Here is a 20751-nt window from a genome sequence, read left to right as displayed (position 1 = left end):
CTGCCTCACTGAGTTGGATTGCTTCAGGGAATTTTCTATGATAGAGAGTCCGGAGTTCCCAATAAGAAACCAGATTTTGGCTTCCAAGTAAAATGAATGAAAGTAGATCTGTTTCTCATGGGCAAAACTCACATTACTTGGTCTCACAGTGGTAAAGTTAAAATGTTGCCAATTCAGAAGATAATTCTTACTGTCATCTAATTTGAAATACTTACACTAATAATATTGGCATATTCTCCCTTTGTAGGCAAAACCACATAAGAAATTAAATTATTGACCAGTGGTTTCCTAGTGATCATGGAGACAGAAGAATTAAAGGAGTCATTTAAATGATTCAAATATTTGATGGTATCAGGGATGAATAGCCCTTTGGCTCTATTTCCATGAAATGTTTTTGGCAGCTGGGCACGGAGGCCCACTGAGCGTTAGGGATTAGGAAGGGCCGTTGACCCTGAGACCACTAGGATGCGCTCGAGAACTATTGACCCCATTTCCTCCCCTTTTCTACTCAGCATTAGCCAGATTAAGCTCCTGTGAGCTCAAAACATAAAAACTCTGAGACCGGGATGAACACAAGTTAACTTTAGAAGCTCATTGTTCCCATTCTTCTGCAAACTGCAGTTTTGGCTTTCACACAACTTATAATTCAAACTCATGTCACATCTAAGAGCCTTAGTATTGGTCACAGGCTTCTGGGTCATGATCTTAGGATTTATTGAAGGTGTAAATTGTAGAATGTAGTTTTAGAAGACAGCCATTTTGTTGAAAGAATGTGACTGGGTTACTTGTAGATAGCCCACTGTGAACTTAGGACTGGGTCACATTCCAAACATTCTGGGACGGTCCACTTTCATTTATAAAGTAAATACTTAAGCTTCTATAGAATTGTTTAACTTGGCATAAATCAATCAATTTAGGATGAAAAAGGTTTATAGAATATGTCAGTCACAGATTAGGTTATCCTTTGTTATGGGATTTTAAGATTGTCATATGAAAAGGGTTTAAAGGCAATCATTGATTAAGTTTTCATGGATTAAGGTTTCTGGTAGGTGGGGGACACCCCTCCCACATCTGACTTTGTGTATAAAAGAACCGTTGTAATTCCCAGTAACACATATCACTTCTGCACTAGAGTCCAGTCTCTTTCTTTCTCTCTTCTTCCCCCCAATAGCTGATGCCATCTCCACCTTTGGGGTACCCTGAACCTGGCTGGAGCTGGTCTCTGGCAAAATGTCAAACAACATAACATTTATTAAACACTGCACTTACTATGTACCAGTCATTGTGATACATACTTTATAAGAACTATCTCATGGAATACTTCAGCCATCCTAGGCACAGAGTATTCTTCTTATACATTTAGCAAAAAAGGAAGCAAAACTTAGGGAGATCAGCTGCCTGTCGCATCTTCAATCAGATCTCCCACACCTCTCCTAAATGTGCACTGTTCTCCAGCCACTCTGCACTGACACCAGTTCTTTGTACAGCTCAGCACGCTCCCACTTCTAAGCCTTTGCACTTGCTGTTCTCTCTGCCAGAAATGCCTTTCTTCTAGACATCCTCATGGCTGTCCCCTTTTCTTCTTTCCAGGGTTGACTTCAAAACCACTTATGGGCATTTTCCTAGTTCATATTTAAAATTTCCCATTGAGCCCCACCAACATCTTATATACCGCAAGTCTACTTAATTTTTTCTTAAGTGTTTATCAGTAGCAAACATAGTATATAATTACCTCACATATCATTTTACTGTGTGTCTCTCCTATTAGAAAATAAGCTCCATGAGAATTTTTATCTGTTTTGTACACTGCCTATCTCCATAGACCCTTTCTTGACTTTGTGGATACTCAATAAATATTTGTTAAGTGATTGAATGAAGTCACTGCCCAAAGGGATGACTTGAGTGGGGAAAATATCCAAGTCATTAAACATTATCTACTTCCTCTTTAAGCAGTAGAAAGGACCAGTGTTACTGACATGGCTATTGTGACCCTCCTCAGGCTATGAACCTTCCATTACTGACTAATTTGCCACCTAATTAATGCATTTTTTTCTTTAACACTTTCAGTCTTCTCTTTTAATTTGAGAATTAGCCTTTAAGGGTACTGTTTTGTAAGAAATTCTATCACAAGAAGATACCTTAATGAAGGCAAAGGACACAAAGTGAAATCATTTGCAAGAGGAAGCAAATTTTCATATGAAATTGTGGAACAACTAGATTCTTACATCTTGGAATTGACAATAAATTTATATTTTATTTAACAAAATATCTCAGAATTGCCACATCTTCTGTCTTTTCAAAGAAAGAGTGAAGGATGAATTAAATGACATTTTCTATTAAAATATATTAGGATGGTATGATATAATGGAATCCTTTATTTGGACTTTCTCATAAGTAGATTCACTTGTATGCAAGTATTTGTGAGATGAATTGATTTTCCCAAGGTCTTGTCTTAATCCTTTAATATCTTAAACCTTCCCATTTGAAATGCTTGTGTTAACATCTTTGTTAATTTCTTTTAAATCTCAAACTTTAAACTCATCTAACTTCTGGATCCTCATCTCTGATATAATGTTCAAACATTTCATGAAATCCTTCATATTATTTTCATTGTACTACTGTATATTTATAGATATCAGTCAGAATCGGCCAGAGACTGAGTGACAAAAGCACCAGTGAGACAGACAAACAAATAGCAGTGTTAAGTGAGAGATATTTTAAGTATATTAGTAAAAATTAAAATATATTAAGATTAAAGCTTTCCTATGCAGTTTCAAAACTGTAGGGAATTGGTTGATGAGTATTCTAAAAACACCATTTCTCTTGTGATTCCTTGTGAAGTTTTTAAAGGGCAGATCATTTTTGTCCTTATTTAGTTCAGGAACAATTATCAAGTACTAAGCTATTATATGCCAGGTGCTACACTAAGAGTTATACATGTATATTATTCTCTACAATAATTTAGTCACTGGGATATCAAATCTCAATACTCAGATGCCAAGTGATAAATATTCTCTCAACTCTCCACAAGCACATGCCCCCAGCTTTTCCAACTCAGAGTTATATTTTTGGAATAAATGCAGATATTGATCTTTGTTGTTTCTGTTGTTATTTTTGAAGAGTCCTGTATAGAAGATTGTTCCACCAAATCATTTTTAAATTAGTTTGCCAAAAATATTAGACTCATTTTCCTGAATGTGTTACTTTATTTATTTATTTATTATTATTATTTTTTTGAGTTGGAGTCTCACTCTGTCGCCCAGACTGGAGTGCTGTGGCCGCTCCCGGCCATCGCAACCTCGACCTGCTGGGCTCCAGCGATTCTTCCGCCTCAGCCTTCCAAGTAGCCGGAACTACAGGCGTGTGCTACCACGCCCGGCTGATTTTTTGATTTACTGTAGAGATGAGGTCTCGCTGCCCAGGCGGGTCTTGAACCTGCGGGCTCAGGCAATTCACTCACCTCAGCCTCCCAAAGGCGCGGGATTACAGGCTGAGCCACCAAGCCCGGCTAAATGTGTTACTTTAAAATTGTATCAGGCTTATGGCTTTATATCAAAGACCAGCTACTAATAGCTTGGTATAATGAAAATAAAAATGGATTTGGCCCTTGCACACCATCCTTCAAGTCCAAGTGATTTAACCTCTCACAGTCTCAGTTTTCTTCTTTTTAAACTGAAAATAAAAACTTCATGGAGACATGGGATAAATCTCAGAAAATGGATGTAGTAAGCATATATGTCATTATGTGATAACTTTAGACAAACATCTTAACCAGCAAGTGTAAGATCTAAAAATCAACCTTCTGTATGTGTCAGCAATCCTCCTTATGAGAATATACCTAAAGAAACTCAAATCACTCTACAAAAAAGTTGCCTGCACACACATGTTTACTGCAGCATTATTCTCAATAGCAAAAACATGGAATCAACTGTGCTGCCTAGCGAAAATGTGGTACATATACACGATGGAATATTATGCAGCCATAAAGAAAAAATTATGGACTTTGCAGGAACTTGGTTGGTTTTAGAGTCTATAATACTCAGTGATCTATCCGAGAAAAAGAGATCTGAGTACTACATGTACTCACTCATAAGTGGACCCTGAACATTTATCATAGTACTGTAAGAAAGAGATTGGCAGTAGTGGGACACCGCTGGTGGGGGAGTGCACATTATATCAGTAAGGTTACCCAATTTCAAACCAGGCAACCAGGCAAAGTGGGGACCAAGTGGAGACCCAAACTTTACCTGTACAATGACCACTTATATACCTAACCCTGCATTGTACCCCACATCTTTAAAATAAAAATAATTAAATAAAAAGAAAGGAAACAAAATCTTTTAGCACATCTGTCTGGTAAAGATTGCCTGCTCATTGTTTGGCAATTTGAAGAAGATTAAAAGAATGTAAATGTTAACCTGAATTGTTTGGGATATTTTACCTGCAAGCAGTGAATAACTGTGAATACAAGTTACTTTTTAAAAACAGGGGCATTTGTTATTTTACATAACAAGAGATAAGATGGAGACAGTATGCCAGGACTCTGCTTCTACCTCAAATCCATGTGGATCCTCTTCTTCAGGCTTCACCCTCTGATCTGGGAACAAGATCCCCAAGCAATTCTAGGAATCACACTTAGCCACCAACATCAGTCAAACATCTATCTTGCCTTGGGGCCTTTGTATCTACTATTCCTTCTGCTAGGGATATCCTTCCCTCATGGTTAATTCCTCCAGTATAGTCAGGTCTCTGTTCAAAATTCACTTTACTGGAACATGTAAGTTTTATTTTGCCCACAGGCATACTTTTTGGCACAACAGAGATTATTCAGAAATGTATTCAGTTTTAAAATAAATATGCAATTTGCTAAAGTTATTGCTTTCTTAAAATCACATTCTTTTTTTTTTAATTTTGAGTTGGAGTCTCACTCTTGTCACCCAGACTGGAGTACAGTGGCAAGCTCATGGCCACAGCAGCCTGAATCTGCTGGGCTTAGGTGATCCTTCTGCCTCAAGCCTTCCAAGTAGCTGGAACAAAATCACATTCTTAACAAGTTTGAGTTATATATTTTATATTCTGTTTATAAGGCTAGTAACTTTAATGATTACCTTTAAGGTAACTCTGATTAATATTTGTTATTTTTTATAATCTTAGTTACATTCTATTAAATATCTAAACTGTATTTACAAAGTTGGTATATTTGATTTGTTTTTCAAGTACTGTTTGTTTTTCTTAAATAACAAATACTCCCAAAGTTGTTAGGTGGTAATTCTTGTAAATATATTGATGTTTACATATTAAGTAAGTCATAAAGTTTGTCTTTCTAATAGGCCAAATTATTTTTAACATTACTTGTACTACCAAGTACTTGTATTAGTACATATGTATAGATTTCTTAATATAAAATACTAATAAAGTGAGTTTTTTGTTTCAAATAATCCTTCAGTTAATTATAAATCTATTGAGAGCTTAAAGATGACCATGCAATAAGAAAACATCATATTATACAATTTTCAGAAATAACTTTCCAAGTAATTTTAGAGGGTGCTCTCTCAGCTTGGAAGCCTGAAGTAATTAAAATTTAATGATACCTGGTCACAGCTCACAGTTCCTGAGGTAAAGTTTGGTCATGAAGAGGCATTCCTTTTTTTTTTTTAATTTATTGCAGAGATGAGGCCTCACAGAGTTGCCCGAGGCATTCCTTTCTATTGAGTAATATCATTGTTAATTTGTCAATGAGATAAAAGTCTGTAACCCCCATCCGAATGATTATATCACTTAACTGGATTTTTTTTGACACTGGAAATATGTAAATACCTTTGCTATCTAAATGTAGAGCTCATTGGACATGACAGAACTCTACATTCTTTTCATATATTCTTCTCTTTTAGGCTCACGCAGCAATTGCTTTTATCAAAATAATATCCAGTTGTATTCTAGTGTTTTACCCTGATTTTTCAGCTATAATTTCTATGGTACTTAACATGGAGGCCTTTGCTGATCACATTTATTGGCTAAGTGTCCTTCCTACATTTCTCTTTATCACTTTACCTGGCTTTATTTTTCTCTTTAACTTTTTCCATGCCTGAGATATTATTTATTGACTTATTTATGTTTTTGTATTTGTTTCTTTCCTTTAAAGCATAAACTCTATGAAGTACAGTGACTTGCATTTCCTCTTATATACCCAATGCCTTCAGTAGTGCCTGACACCCAGAGGACAATTAAAATGATTGTTGAATAGACTAAATAATGGAGGGGGTGCATAAACTAATGTTTTGGTAGAGGGAATCAGAATGACTTGGCTGTCTTAGATTGACATGTATTCTAAAGCTGGAAATTATTTCACTTCCCTCTTTCATGGGTGCTATATCAATTGCGGTCATGTAGGTAAATAACAATTGTGGTCATGTAGATAAATAACTAAGAATGGTCCACTTAAATTATTCTAATGACCACATTTAAGGATAAAAAGGAAAGGAAGTAGAGATAAATTTAGGATAGCAAAACAAAAATACACATGAGTTAGAGAGAAAGGTTTTTCCTTTAAAGATTTTGGCACATCCCAGATAGCCTCACAGAGGAAGTCACATGACTATTTGATTATACCATACCCTTGGTAGTAGAAAATTTTTTTGTTGTTTTGTTTTTTGTTTTTTGAGTTGGAGTCTCACTCTGTCACTCAGACTGGAGTGCAGTGGCCGCTCTTAGCCCAGTCTCTTAGCCCAGTCTCATAGATCACGTCATAGAAATTTTAAAAAATGTAAAACTTTTTTTTTTTTTTGAGTTGGAGTCTCACTCTGTCGCCTAGACTGGAGTGCAGTGGCCGCTCCCGGCCACTGCAACCTCAACCCACTGGGCTCCGGCGATCCTTCCACCTCAGCCTTCTGAGTAGCCGGAATTACAGGCATGCACTACCATGCCCAGCTGATTTTTTGATTTATTGTAGAGATGAGGTCTCACCAAGTTGCCCAGGCAGGGCTCGAACCCGTGGGCTCAGGCAATCCACTCACCTCAGCCTCCCAAAGCGCGGGATTATAGGCTGAGCCACTGAGCCCGGCTAAAACTTTTTTTGGTTCAAAATATAGAAGAAAATCATTCTTATATACTGGTTCTTTCATTAGATTTTTTCCCTAGATAAACAATAATAAAGAATATAATTTTCTATTGACAACTCATCTTTAATGAAATCTTTAATGGCTTAAATACTAGCATGTAGAAGGCATTCCATTTAACTTGCAAAGATGTTGGTAATTCTATATTGAATAAAATGTGGCCAAGCAATATATCAGTCCAACTGGCTAATAAAGAGCATTCACTGCCTCAAAATTTTCTGCTAGAATTATGTAGAAACTAAATTATCCAACACAATGCCTATGTTGCATAGGCCTTCCAAACAGTTGTTTGAGTGAGCACTTCAGTATAGAACAGAATCTGATTTGTGTAGTTTTACCTGATTTTCACTGTAATCAGTAGCACCTAAGTGCATAAAACTCCAGTTATAAGTCATCTATTCATCTCACATCATTATTACTTCTTGAAATTAATTACTTTAGTATAGTTATTATCCCTTGATTATGCAATTAGAAAGAGGCCCTATAATTCATACTGGAGAAAATCAATAAAGGGAAATTGAAGAAAAAGACTGAATAATGGAGAGATTTTCTCATTGACTACAGTTAAAAAGAAACACACTGTGTTCAACACATTCTCTTGTAGCAGATGAATATTAAAATGGGCTTTGATGGTAAGAATTAAAAAAACAACATTTAATTTTAGATTTGAAAGGAATCTTAAAGGGTCCAGTAACTGTTTTCAATCTTTTGATAAGTGAAACTCTATTCTAAATACCATAAAGGATTTGCATAAAGTCACTACAGGAAGGGTCTGAAATAAAAATATGATGATTACTGATCTAGTGTTTTTATCCTTCTAATATGCTTCTTAATAATCCACGGTAAAAATTCATGGTGAAAAAAAAGTGAATATCTCTCCCACTGAAGCGCTTTCATTCACTTTGAATAAGTGTTAAAAAATTAATTTATTAATTCAACAAATATTTATTGAATGACTACCATGAGTACTAGGTATTATTCTAGACATTGAGAATAGAATAGTGAATGAAAAAGTTGAAAAGTTCTCTCTCCTTCCCCCTACCACCTCATATGCGTGTATTTTTCTTTGAAAATTATTAAATTTAAAAGTAATACTTTAAATTAAAAAATATTTAAAAAATAAGACTCACTTAAGTGTAATAACTAGATAACAATTGGGAAGGTATATAACAAACAATAAATATCAATGCACTCATTACCAAGTAACAATCAGATGATCATTTTTTAGAGAACAGATTTGTAAAAGAGTTTAATTTGTAAAAGAGTTTAATTACTTGTTGGTAAGCAATGAGCCCCTTGGATTAGGTAGTCATTTTGCATACACAAATACAAGGAATTAAATAAAAGATTAATTTTCTGACCTTTTCAGAGTGAAAGGACTATAGTGACTAAGATACCTTATTTATTCAACTTCATTGGAAGTAGTAGCTTCTCTATATTTGAATTTCCTGGATTAAGAGAGCCATGCATTCATTAATTTGACAAATATTTGTGGAGCACTTTCTACTTTCCAAGTCTTATTCTAGGAGCAGAGATAAAGGAGAATAAAGATCATTTTGCTCTGAATAGTCATGCATTTAACAGGTAAGCAAATATATAGGTGTGATCAGGATAAGCACTATGAAGAAAATAAAAAAGGATAAGAGGTTAAAGGGGGCCTGAGAAAGGTGATATTTTGGATAGTTTGGCCATATGATAATTTTTCTCAGTTCAAAAAATATATGAATGAGTATTTTACAAATATATTACAAGTACATCAAAAAGTTCTTGTAAAGATTGGCCCAATATAAATGTTTCAAAAGCATAGGTTAAATGAACATTAATTAACAAAGACATTAGTAATAATCACCATTTAAATAAATATGCGAATAAAATAAAATTTATGTGTTGTGAACAAAGTATTGCATCCAAAGAAGTGAAAAATATTTGTATGTTTTTCTGACCTCTAGATTATACTCCTAAAATCCTAACAATGGTTTTGTTTTCATTGCTCCGGAATTTGAACATGGCCTAACACACTTTTCTTGGTCTAGTCCTTGTCTAATTTTCAAATGTCATACTTTCACTTACTTTTTACCTGTGTGCTTTCTATGTGTATGAAGTACTATTTGGAATAGACATTAATGATTATTAAAAATTGGAGAAGCAAAATATGCAGTTTACATTCTCATGAAGGTGAAAGAAAATGAACACGTTATCAAATTCATAAACAAGATTACTACAGATAGTTGTGCTAAAGATGTTATGGAAAGAAATCTGTCCAATTGGGGGAGGTGTGAGCAGGTACCTGGAGACGCAGTAGAAGCCTAGGAAGGAAGTGAGGGCAGTCTGTAGGTATCTTTTGATAGCCTAATTAAAGAGAGAGAAGACATCTATTGTCAAAACTCAGAAGAGAATTCAGAAATAGATAACTCAGAGTGCACAGACTCAGAGTCAAAAGAGTTTATTATTTTATACAAACAGAACTGAGTCTGGTGTTGCTTGATCTCTGGAATTTAGTAGTTGATTTTACAAGGGATTTGAGAGAGACAAGGTAGAAGCCAAGTCATAAAGCACCTTGTAAACCATAATAAAGACTTTGCAATATATTCAGAGTGCAATGGGGAGCCATGGAAAAATGTTAAGTAGGAGAATGAAGTGGTCTGATTCACATTTTAACACATTTTCACTGATTCCTGAAGATGGGATGCTGAGGAACTGCTGGCAGGTTATTGTAAGAGCCCAGCTGAGAGATGGTGTAGAATTGACATAACACACAGTTGCAAAGAGGCAGAATTTATGTCGGCACAAAAACCTGTGACCTATTCAGGGAACCCTTTTCATCCAAGCCCTAAACAGATATTGATTGAAAAGTGGAACTACAAAAGCAATGTCCTTCTTTTTCATCTGTGGCAGTTGTATTGACATACATTTTATCTATTTGCAACTGTGTGTTATGAAAATCTATGTTTTAAAGATCTCTAATAAGAAATCAATGGTGCTAAACTGTCCATTCTGCTGATAGAAAATACAAATAAAATTCACAAATATTCAAGATGCGTTTGTGTCATAGAGTCAATAGTATTCTGAATTTACTGAACTTTATATAAACATTAATGGGTTCTCATTACCTACAGTTTTTTGAATGACTTTAAGTTTATATGGAAAAAACAGTTGTAGTCGTTTCTCACAGATCTCCCACTTCAAACTGAGGCAGTTGTTTGAAGTTACTGGAAACGTTGCCGGCCAAGGATTTATTGCTGAGTTCCTCTTCAGGGCTTGCCCTGGAGTGTGGTAATGTTCCAAGAATTTGGTAATCCTTGACTGTTATAGGTAGTTACTAAAAGGTTTAGTCTTCCCAGACCAAAGTGAGGCTTACATAAGGTCCTGTCCCTTTCTTGGGAACACCATATCCAGTGACTTGCCGTGCAAGCGGCTAGACCTTAATACCTTCTGTTTCAGCTTAGGATCACCCTTTTTTGAGATCTCTGTTGAATTGACTGGGACCCTAATGCAAGTGTATCACAATTTCTTCTCTTGTCAACCCTGCTTTCCTCACTCTCTCACAAGCATTGTTTGAAGAACATTCCCCAAGAAATTACTTTCATGTGAATATTCAGCTCAAAGTCCATTTCCTAAGGAAGCAGACCTAAGATTAACAACAAGTATACATCTATCTTAACAAGTATACATCTATCTATCTTCAGTTATGAGAAGCAAAAATTTATTGCAGATACTCAGAATAATCTGAGAGATTTGTCAAAAAATGACTTTCTTTTTACATTTATAATTTGAGTTACGGTAGACATTTTGAGTTACTAAGGCATTTTACTTTAAAATATGGAATTGGTACCTTTAGCATATTTAGTAGTCACAAAGAGTATGATATTAACTATCTATTGATTTATAACTTTGATGAAATGTGATGTTTGAAGATCCTTTATCAAAATAGTAACTCATTTAAATTGTGACCCACATTGAAAAGTATCTGATTATATTCTGCATGAAATCTGATGATGAACTTACAAAAAATTTCCTGGTTGCAAATATTTGTAGGAAGAAAGAGGTTAAGCCATTTGATGCCAGTGCTGGATGCACTGTGTGATCTCTTTCTGCAGCCAGGAATTGCATTTCTACAAACCTGCTCTATGCAAGCATTTTAGTTTACTGTCTGTAGTTGCAAGCATTTTAGTTTACTGTCTGTAGTTGGAGCCAGCAGAAAATTGAGAGAAGGGCAGTTAGAAATTTAGGAACCTCCTTACTTTTTCTCTTAGTCTTGCCCATGCATGAGCATACAATCATAGTAAATACTATTTGTCTACTATGTATGACAGCTTCAACCCGCACCCAGTATCCCCTCTTCCATAACTGTTTCCTCTACGGAAATTGAGTTACCATTGATCACCTTCACAACAAATCATGTCTTTCTTCCTGTTAAATTATCCCAGACAAAAAAAGAAACATATAAAAATTGTATTTACTGGATTTAAGAAATAAGCATCATAGCATTGTAATTAGTAGTATTGCCCTTAAGAAGTTTGAATGTATTTTTCAATTTTATCTAAGAACCCACATAATTGAAAAGGAATCAAACTTTCATTATGTCAGCAACTGTTCCTAGTTACAAGTATGTTCATCTACATGGTCAAAGTATGTTGGCTTTCAGAGTCATGAGCAAGGAACTAATCATAAGATAATTCTGAGTAAAAAAATGCCAGAGGTTGGTGAGTGCTTTCCAATCCTGAATGGACAAAAGAAGAAAACATTGACTTATTCAAATGTCAGCCTTGATGTTAGGACCATTTGAAGTGTTTAATACAAGACAATGTTTCCATCTGTCTGAAAGGAAAGGTTTGCTTTCGATGCTAATCTTTTCATTTTAAAATAAAACATAGGTGGATAATTTGTATGCATTTTGAGTATTATTACCCATTCATTTGAAAATTTCTACCAGTATCTAAGTTTGTTGTTCTACTCAATCTTTGATTAAAATTTCCTGCAGTGCAAGTTCAGAATTGACATTTAGTTAGCAAAATTTGTGGACACATTGTATTATGGGCACAATGTTCCAGCCATCAAAAACTTATTTTGGGAGCACATTGTAAATATACTCACATTAATCTGTGGTATTATTAATAACTGGACTTTGAATCTCATCATGGCTTTGCATCACTAACATGAAAAATAAAGCATTCACATTACTTTCCAAAGGTCACAGAAAATAACTTATTTTCTTGCTAAGATAAACGTTAATAAAGATTTTTTAAAGCTTGCTTATCCCAGAAAATTTATAGTATAGAATTTTAGAACAGTCACAAACAGAAATTTCAATGAAGATTCATATTTAAACTAGACATTTTTTTCCCTACTGTGCCTTGTGCCTTCACTGTGTATGACTTAGAAGGGAGAAATGGTACACAAAGTCTTTGAATGTCACCATTGCAAATCAAATATACAGCAGCAGAAAATGGACTCTGGGGAATAATATTGCTGTGGTGGGGGAGAGGCAGCACAAGCCAAAGTAATTTAATTTATCTAATCTAAATCAAAACTTTAAGGCTCACTCATGAAAGAAGTGTATGTATTACCCTTATTTCTAATTTCTATTTTTCATGCTGGCTTGGGTTCTTGCTTCCCAATTTTAAATGCAAGGACTATAGTCTGAAAATTATTTGTTAAATAATTTAATAGACATCATAAATGAGGTTTTAGTTTTCGAAATGCCACATCTTAATTTCAGTAATACACAGTGTTATTTTGCATATATATGTATAAACTCTTATGGAAAAAAGAAGGCACAATCTAGCAGCTCAGATTATGTTAGGTGACAGCTCATATTGTTTGCAATCAACCATTACAACCTTACATGGTATTTATTTATTCAAGACAAATAATAAGCTTCATTTCTCAAGGGCAATGCACTAGAAAATGTACATAAAATCTTGTTTGCTGATTAACCTAACAGATAATAAAAGAATACGAGCATCATAAAATTTTTAAATGTGTAAATGAGAAGGTAATATGAGAGGTGGGATTTACAAATCAAAAAAGAGAGAGCTAATTGTAATCCACCTTCTGTGGTATTGCATTAGAGATAAAAACACAAAATCGTTTAAATTAAGGAAATCACATTGGCTGCATTTAATCTTTTTTATTTCATTCTTTTAATCCTAAGAGGTGAAAATATAAAAATAGCTAAATGCTTGTGGGAATATTAAGGCCTCCATTTAAATTATTTTGAATTTAAATGTAATTTTTACTAATGCTGTTGAGCAGTGGGAATAATTAGAATGATTTCAGCAAAGCTGGATATTTGAATAATTAAAGGCACAAGATTAATTTTAGGAGAAGCATCATTATCTAAAATCAAATATTAGAATCCTTATAAACGACAGAGATAGAAATGGAAAATAGCCAGAACCATATTTTACACTTATTTAACCTCATTAATAATATAGATTCCTTGGATAAATATGAAATCAATTTGTATTAAATATAAATTTCAAATTTTGTTAACTTTCAGTAAAGTTTCAATACTTGTGTATTTTAGAAAGATAATTTTATCTATAATTTTTACATTGCAGTTCAAAATTCCCAAATTATTGTTTTCTTATTTATTTTTGAATAGATAATACATGCAAATTATAAAAACTCAAACACATTGAAAAGTAAGATTTTCTCCCACCTTTCTTTCTGAGCCAACTACTTTCACCAGAGAAATTATTATTATTTTTTGCTTTTTCCAGTTTCTGAGATCTTTATATACTTTTGTTTCAACATTTGACACATGGTAGGCTTTCCAGACACACCATTCTGCTTTTTCTTTTATTACTCAGCACTACATTTTATTAATCATTCTATCTTAGTACATAAGACCTTTAGCAGCAGCATAGTATTTCATAATTTATTTAATAATTTTCAATAGATATTTGAATTTTTCTTTTTTTTTAAACCATTATGAACAATGCTAAAGTGAATATAATTGTACATACATTTTTAAATACATCTATGAAATGATTCCTAGAAGATTAATTTCTGGTCAAAAGACACATGAATAATTAAACAAATGACTACAAAATACGATGCAGAGAGGCTTTACTGATTTATATATTCACAAGCAGTATGTGAGAGAGCCTACACACAAAAATTGGGTTAAGATACAATGTTTTACAATTTTTGAACATGTGACAAGTGAAAAAATAAACATCATTATAGTTTCAGCTTGCATTCATGTGTTTAATATGGTTGAGATTATTTTATGTTTAAATGCCATAGTACCGCGCCTCTGGGAGGCTGAGGTGAGTGGATTGCCTGAGCCCGCCTGGGCAGGCGAGACCTCATCTCTACAATAAATCAAAAAAATTAGCTGGTTATGGTAGCGTGCGCCTGTAGTTCCAGCTACTTGCAAGGCTGAGGCAGAAGGATCGCCGGAGCCCAGCAGGTCGAGGCTGCGGTGGCCGGGAGCAGCCACTGCACTCCAGTCTGGGCGACAGTAAGACTCCAACTCAAAAAAAAAAAAAAAAAAAAAAAGAATTGCCATAGTATTTTATCTTTTAGAAGCTGTATGTTCACATCCAATATTGATTGTAAAAATTGGAAACTTAAAAATAGATTTGTTCATCTGCAAAACTGATGAATTATTTACAAGCACCTATTTTCCACTAGGTCCACATTTCTATTGCTCACATCTCATGTATTTAGTTGGGTAAGTACCTTTTTGTTTCTTATTGAAACAAAGAATAAAATCATTTTGAGTTTGAGAAGATGACTAATGGAAAGTGTGTGTCCACCACAGCAGTAACTTATTTCAGGGGCTGAGAGAAAGATAACTCAATAGCAATTAAATAATTTTTAAAGTTTCAGAGTAGAGCACTATAAATATGAGATTACACTTGAATTTTTGAAAGTACTGAGTTTTAATGAATACCTGAATTTGATCATCATCATTGTATCTATTATATGTCTTTGTTTAGAACTCACAGAGGCCATTAAATTTAATTACTTTCCCCTGAGGCTTGCATGGTAAAGGTGCACGAAAAGATGGGCTTTTAAATTGGGAACAGATTCTCATGAATAAGGATGCCATTTATTTATTACAATTTGGAAAAAAATCAGTGGGTCTGAAAGCTGCCTACTTCTAGTTCTGGAAAAGAATAATGGAATGAAGAAAAAAACATATCTAATTTTGAATAATATGCCTGAGGTTGTTCAGCAGGTCTAGTCATTAATTCTGTGATATACTCTTTGAGCTTTTCTGGACAAATTTTACAAGAAAAAGATGAACAGAGGGCTTAATCCCCAATACCTGCTATGGTTTCTTTCTGTTTTCTATCAATTTAGCCTAGCTTTTTAAAGTTAATATTGTATATTATTAAACGTTGAATATAAGACAGAAATATAAAATAGAATAAAATTCGACAGTTCACAATTCCCTGTATTTTGCTCCAGAACACTAGTGTTAAAAGTTAGATGCTTATTTTATGTATATTTTTGAAATTTGTGTCATTTTCTTGATTTGGTTTTTATATTTTTGGTTAATATAAACACAAAATTACCTGTAATATGTGCTAAGCCCTTCTTTCTTCTATACCTTTTCCCCAAAACCATTTTTAACATTAAAAAAAATATTCTGGCTATAGTGCACACAGAAAAATTCCAAGTTATAACAAGTAGTTTTTACTTTATTTTTTGGACTGAGTACAAGGAACTTTATACATGATCCCTGGGTCCTTCCCCTCATTCTTGAGGACATTGTGTGGAGGGGAGATTCTCAGTGTGGTTGGGGACTGAGTGCGGCAAGGACTCCTCAGCAGCTGAAGGCTTTTCTCTTCCTCTCCTGCTCTTACTGGGGCTGGTGATCCAGGGGCTCTCACTCCTTGGGGGCCATGTGGGCCATGAGGTCTACCACCCTGTTGCTGTAGCTAAATTCATTGTCATACCAAGAGATGAGCTTGACAAATTGGTTGTTGAGGGCAATGCCAGCCTCAGCATCAAAGGTGGAAGAGTGGGTTTTACTGTTAAAGTTGGAGGACACAACCTGGTGCTCCGTGTAGCTCAGTATGCCCTTGAGGGGGCCCTTGGATGTCTGCTTCACCACCTTCTCGATGTCATCATATTTAGCGGGTTTCTCCAAATAGCAGGTCAGGTTCACGACGGACACAGTGGTGGTGGGGGCACAGACGGCCATGCCAGTGAACTTCCCATTGAGCTCAGGGATGACCTTACTGCCAACCTTGGCAGTGTGGGTGGACTCAGGGATGATGTTCTAGAGGGACTGTGGCAGTAGCACCACAGCTTCTCAGAGGGGCCATCCACAGTCTTCTGGGTGGCAGTGAAGTGAGGACAGTGGTCAACAGTCCCTCCACAATGCCAAAGTTGTCGTGGATGATCTTGGTCAGGGGGCTAAGCAATTGGTGGTGCAGGAGGCATTGCTCACAATCGTGAGGTTGTTCGGGTACTTCTCGTGGTTCACGCCCATCACAAACATGGGGGCGCTGAGGAGGGGGCGGAGATGATGACCCTTTGGCTTCCCCCTGTAAGTGAGCCTCAGCCTTCTCCAAGGTAGTGAAGACACTGGTGGATTCCATCACATAATCAGCTTCAGTTTCGTTCTATTTGATTATGGTGAGATCTCTCTCCTGGAACATGGTGATGGGGATTTCCAATGATGACAAGTTTCCCGTTCTCAGCCTTGATGCTGCCATGGAACTTGCCATGAGTGGAGTCATACTGGAATATGTAGATCAGGTACTTGAGGTTAATAAAAGGGGTCATGAATGGCAATAATATCCACTTTGCCAGAGTTAAAAGCAATCCTGGTGACCAGGTGCCCAACATCGTCAAATTCATTCACTTTGGCTTTCACCTTAGCCAGGGTGTCTCGAGGTCACGGCTGGTGCTGCACAAGAGATGCCACTGTCGAGAAGAGCAGAGAGCCTATAACAAGTAGTTTTTAGTGTGGTTTTCCTAGGCATAAATTAACTGTGACAATAGTAAAACTAAAAGACAACACAAGACAAACTTCTTTGAAATGCTAGTTATATTTATCTAAGAGTATGACGAATACTCCAAATCTCAATGTTACAACTATCCAGGAACAAAAAAAACCTTGTGCGTGAGAGTAGCTATTAATATTAAATTTAATATAATATTAATATTAAAAGTAACTATTAATATTACTTTTATGGTATTATGTAATTAAATATTTGATTATTTTTACATTTTATCCAAGGAAATTTTATAAGATAATCTATAAAGAAATGCTAGATTCTTCAATTTCCCACCAGACTTTAAGCATTTAGTCAATAAACATTTGCTAAATAAATAAATATAAAAATATATACAGATGCTTTCTAAATTACTAAATTCAACTAGCAGGTAGACAGAAAATGAAGATATCCTATGGTGCGATTATATTCTATCTGATTAGAATTTCTATCACATCAAACATCTATTATGTCAAAAACAAAGTTGATAATAGGAATAGCAGGATTGTTTGAGAGAATGAGTGATAGTAACGACCATTTAGGAAAAAGAGGAATATGGCAGCAAGATGTCATGGTCTTTGGAGATCAAAGACTTAGGCTTTAATTCTGGCTGTGCCATATCTAGCTATGTACTTAGACAACTTTCTTAATCTCCCTCCCCCATATTCTTATCTTTAAAATGGTTTAAAAATGTTATCTACTTCATGAATGTAGCAAAGGCATGTACTGATCACCAAATATCCATGTGCTCTTATCTCATTCCCTTGCAGGTGGGTGAGACCATTTGAATAGCTCTGAACAAAGAGCTATGAGTGGAAATGATTTGTGTCACTTCCACACAAAAAACTTAAGAGCAAAATGAGCAATCCTCTTTCACTCTCCTATGGTGGTGATAAGGAAGGAAGCACATTCCAGAGGTATGACTACAGATGGGAGAGCAGGAGAACCCAGGACCCTGTGTGACTGTGTAGAGCACAGTTCTCTGCACCTTCTCCTAAAAGGGGGCATATCCTCTGTATGTGGAAGAGTTGACTTGTTTTTATATGAAGCCCCAATAATTAGAGATTAATACACATAAACTTTTGTTAGAAGTAGATGAGATGATTGTACCACATATGCTCACTCATAAGTGGACCCTGAACATTTATCATACTACTATAAGAAAGGGATTGGCAGTAACAGGATACCGTCATAGGAGGAAGGTGAGGCATATAACATCAATATGGATACCTGATCTCAAACCAGCTGAAATGGGGACCAAAGGGAGGCCCAAACTTTACCTGTATGATGATCACTTGTATACATAATCCTGAATTGTATTTCACATCTTTAAAATAAAAAATAAAATAAAGGAAAAAAGGAATTAAATGATTGATGATTATGATGTAAAATCACCATTTTGGTGAATGGTGTACTGTAAGAGTCTTTTAATATTTAATTCAAAGTTTGGCAAACTTTTTCTGTAAGTATCAAAGAGTAAACAGTTTGGACTTTGCATTCTGTATGGTCTTTTTTTTTGCAACTACCCAACTATGTCATTACAATGCATGAAATACCAATACATTATCTAAAAGCAATCACAGATCATATAAATGTGCTTGGTACTTGAAAATGCAGCAAGCAATCTATTAGTTTTTTTTTAACTTGTAATATCTTAAATAATTTGTTCTTGTAACTGTTACATTGAATAATCAAGACCCAGAGTGTAATTGTAAAGATACTTTTCTCCTCACAGTTGTGTCTACTAACCCAATATGTGGGGTCATTATTTTCCTCTCATGCAGCAAAATTTGGGCAAGTAGCCCAGATAGTTTATTTGTTCAGTCTAAGATAATATTTTAAAAATCCTCTGTGAATACTTCAGCCTCTCAAATAATTTCAGTATGGTAACTTATCCTGTATAGCATAATAATAAACACTCTGAACTTAAGTTGAAGTGAAATGCCTCAACCTTACTTAGGCCCACTAAAAGTAGAATATAGGTCTTGGAAAAGGCGACAGCGGGGGCAGCAGAGGGACACTTCTTTTCTTTTTACTTCGCCTGCTCCTCACTATCCACATTACCTCTTTTGCTAACCAGAAGAGGCCGACTCTCTGCTGAGTTTGGGGAGTGCTCTCATCTGCAGTTCTCTTTTTTCCACTGAATATATCTCCTGTGGATCCTTTATCTCCCTCAAGCCTCCTTCTGCTAGCGTGTGCTTCTTCCTCCAGATGATCTTGAACAGGATATAAAATAATGTCAAGTATTCTTTGTCATTCTCTTTCTTTCTCTTGCAAACATAGTACTCATGATCCACATCAGGGTTTATCAAGCTCTAGGGGATCTGTTTATAGCACTTCACATTGACTTTGGAGGGGAAGTAGAAGTGTTCCTCGCTCTCTGTAACTCTCTCTAGCCTCTAACTCTTGGCTGCTTTTAGTTTTCTAAAATTTGCAAAAACAGCATTCAACCGACTCCTCAGCTGTCCCTGCCGAGTTGGTCAAACACCTTCCTATGAAATGTGAGTGAAATTAGTGTCTATTATTCCCAAGCTTCTGCAGAAACTTTTTAATGGTCTATTAAAATGGCTTTAACTACTCTATTTTCCCTTAAGGCACTAGGAGTATGGTTGTAAATACAAGACTAATACTCCAGAAATATTTGTGAGATTTGTATGGATCAGAAAGGACTTAGGGGTCAATAAATTTATTCCTTAGCTAAACTGATGAATATTTACTGAGGGCAAAATATTTGTAGAATGCTGGGCTAGGCCTTAAGTAAGTCTTAAATCAAATGAAGATATTATTACGGTCACTATTTGCATCTCTTTGGTTTGGGGGGATTAACTGTCTCTTTAAAAGTTCTATTTCCATTGTTCTAACTCTTGGGGTCACTGTGTTATTTTATACAAATATGGCTACGTGGCAGAGAAATATTAATTTTTAAAGAACAGAATAACAGAATTCAAATGTTGAAGACGGGCTTACATTCTCTTTCATTATTCTTTCCTTAGACTGTCCATCATTAGCTTTCCTAATAATTCCTTTTATGGCACATGTAACAGGTACGTGCCAGTACTCTCTAACTGCAGTCAAGGACAAAAGCTAGGGCTCTCTTTTGGAGACCACTCTTACTTAACACTGTGGGTGAAAAAGACCCAACCTGCATCTCTGAGAGCTGTCGCATAGCCTGAACCACCTCTTTATAACTTTGCACATATTGACCCCAGGTCCTTATTCCTAACTTTCTTGACTTTCATCAACAGCATGTCCATTCTTACCAAACACAAATATTATTTTTTAGGTAATAAATATTTTAAAATGAATAACTGAGCTTACAAACATAAGGAAAATTCACAGGGTTTTGAAAAGTGGAATATGATAAAGTGAAACTCAAATGATAGTTTAAATATTTTTTCAGAATTAAACAAATTATTAAACATATTGCCTCCCAATGATAGTGCTTGTATGTCTGTATTAATTATTTATCATAAAGTGGTTTAATGTTCTATTTATATACATATAACCTTGATTTTATAATACTTCTGAGCAACATTAGTATATTTCACCTTAAAAAAATGAAACATGAAGCATAAAACTAAGTTTTAGTTTTGTTCTCTTTTTCAGCATTTGGCAAGCCAAGTTTTTTTTTCAAATGTTGATTTTCTTATGGAAAACAAGCCATTGTGAGA

General features: G+C 35.1%; 1 pseudogene across 1 annotated transcript; it reads right to left on the bottom strand.

Moving 5' to 3' along the window:
- Positions 1-15846: 15846 nt before the first annotated feature.
- LOC103264776 lies at positions 15847-20246 on the bottom strand (annotated as a pseudogene). The gene is made up of 3 exons (XR_002482207.1): positions 20195-20246; positions 19145-19296; positions 15847-16959 (listed from the first exon to the last, which is right to left on the bottom strand). The product of XR_002482207.1 is annotated as a glyceraldehyde-3-phosphate dehydrogenase pseudogene (transcript).
- Positions 20247-20751: the final 505 nt, after the last annotated feature.

Source organism: Carlito syrichta, unplaced genomic scaffold (genome assembly GCF_000164805.1).
Source record: "Carlito syrichta isolate Samal-C Ts95f unplaced genomic scaffold, Tarsius_syrichta-2.0.1 Scaffold305719, whole genome shotgun sequence".
NCBI classification, from domain to species: domain Eukaryota; kingdom Metazoa; phylum Chordata; class Mammalia; order Primates; family Tarsiidae; genus Carlito; species Carlito syrichta.
Note: the sequence above shows the minus strand (reverse complement) of the source record. Positions and strands in the feature narration are given on the sequence as shown.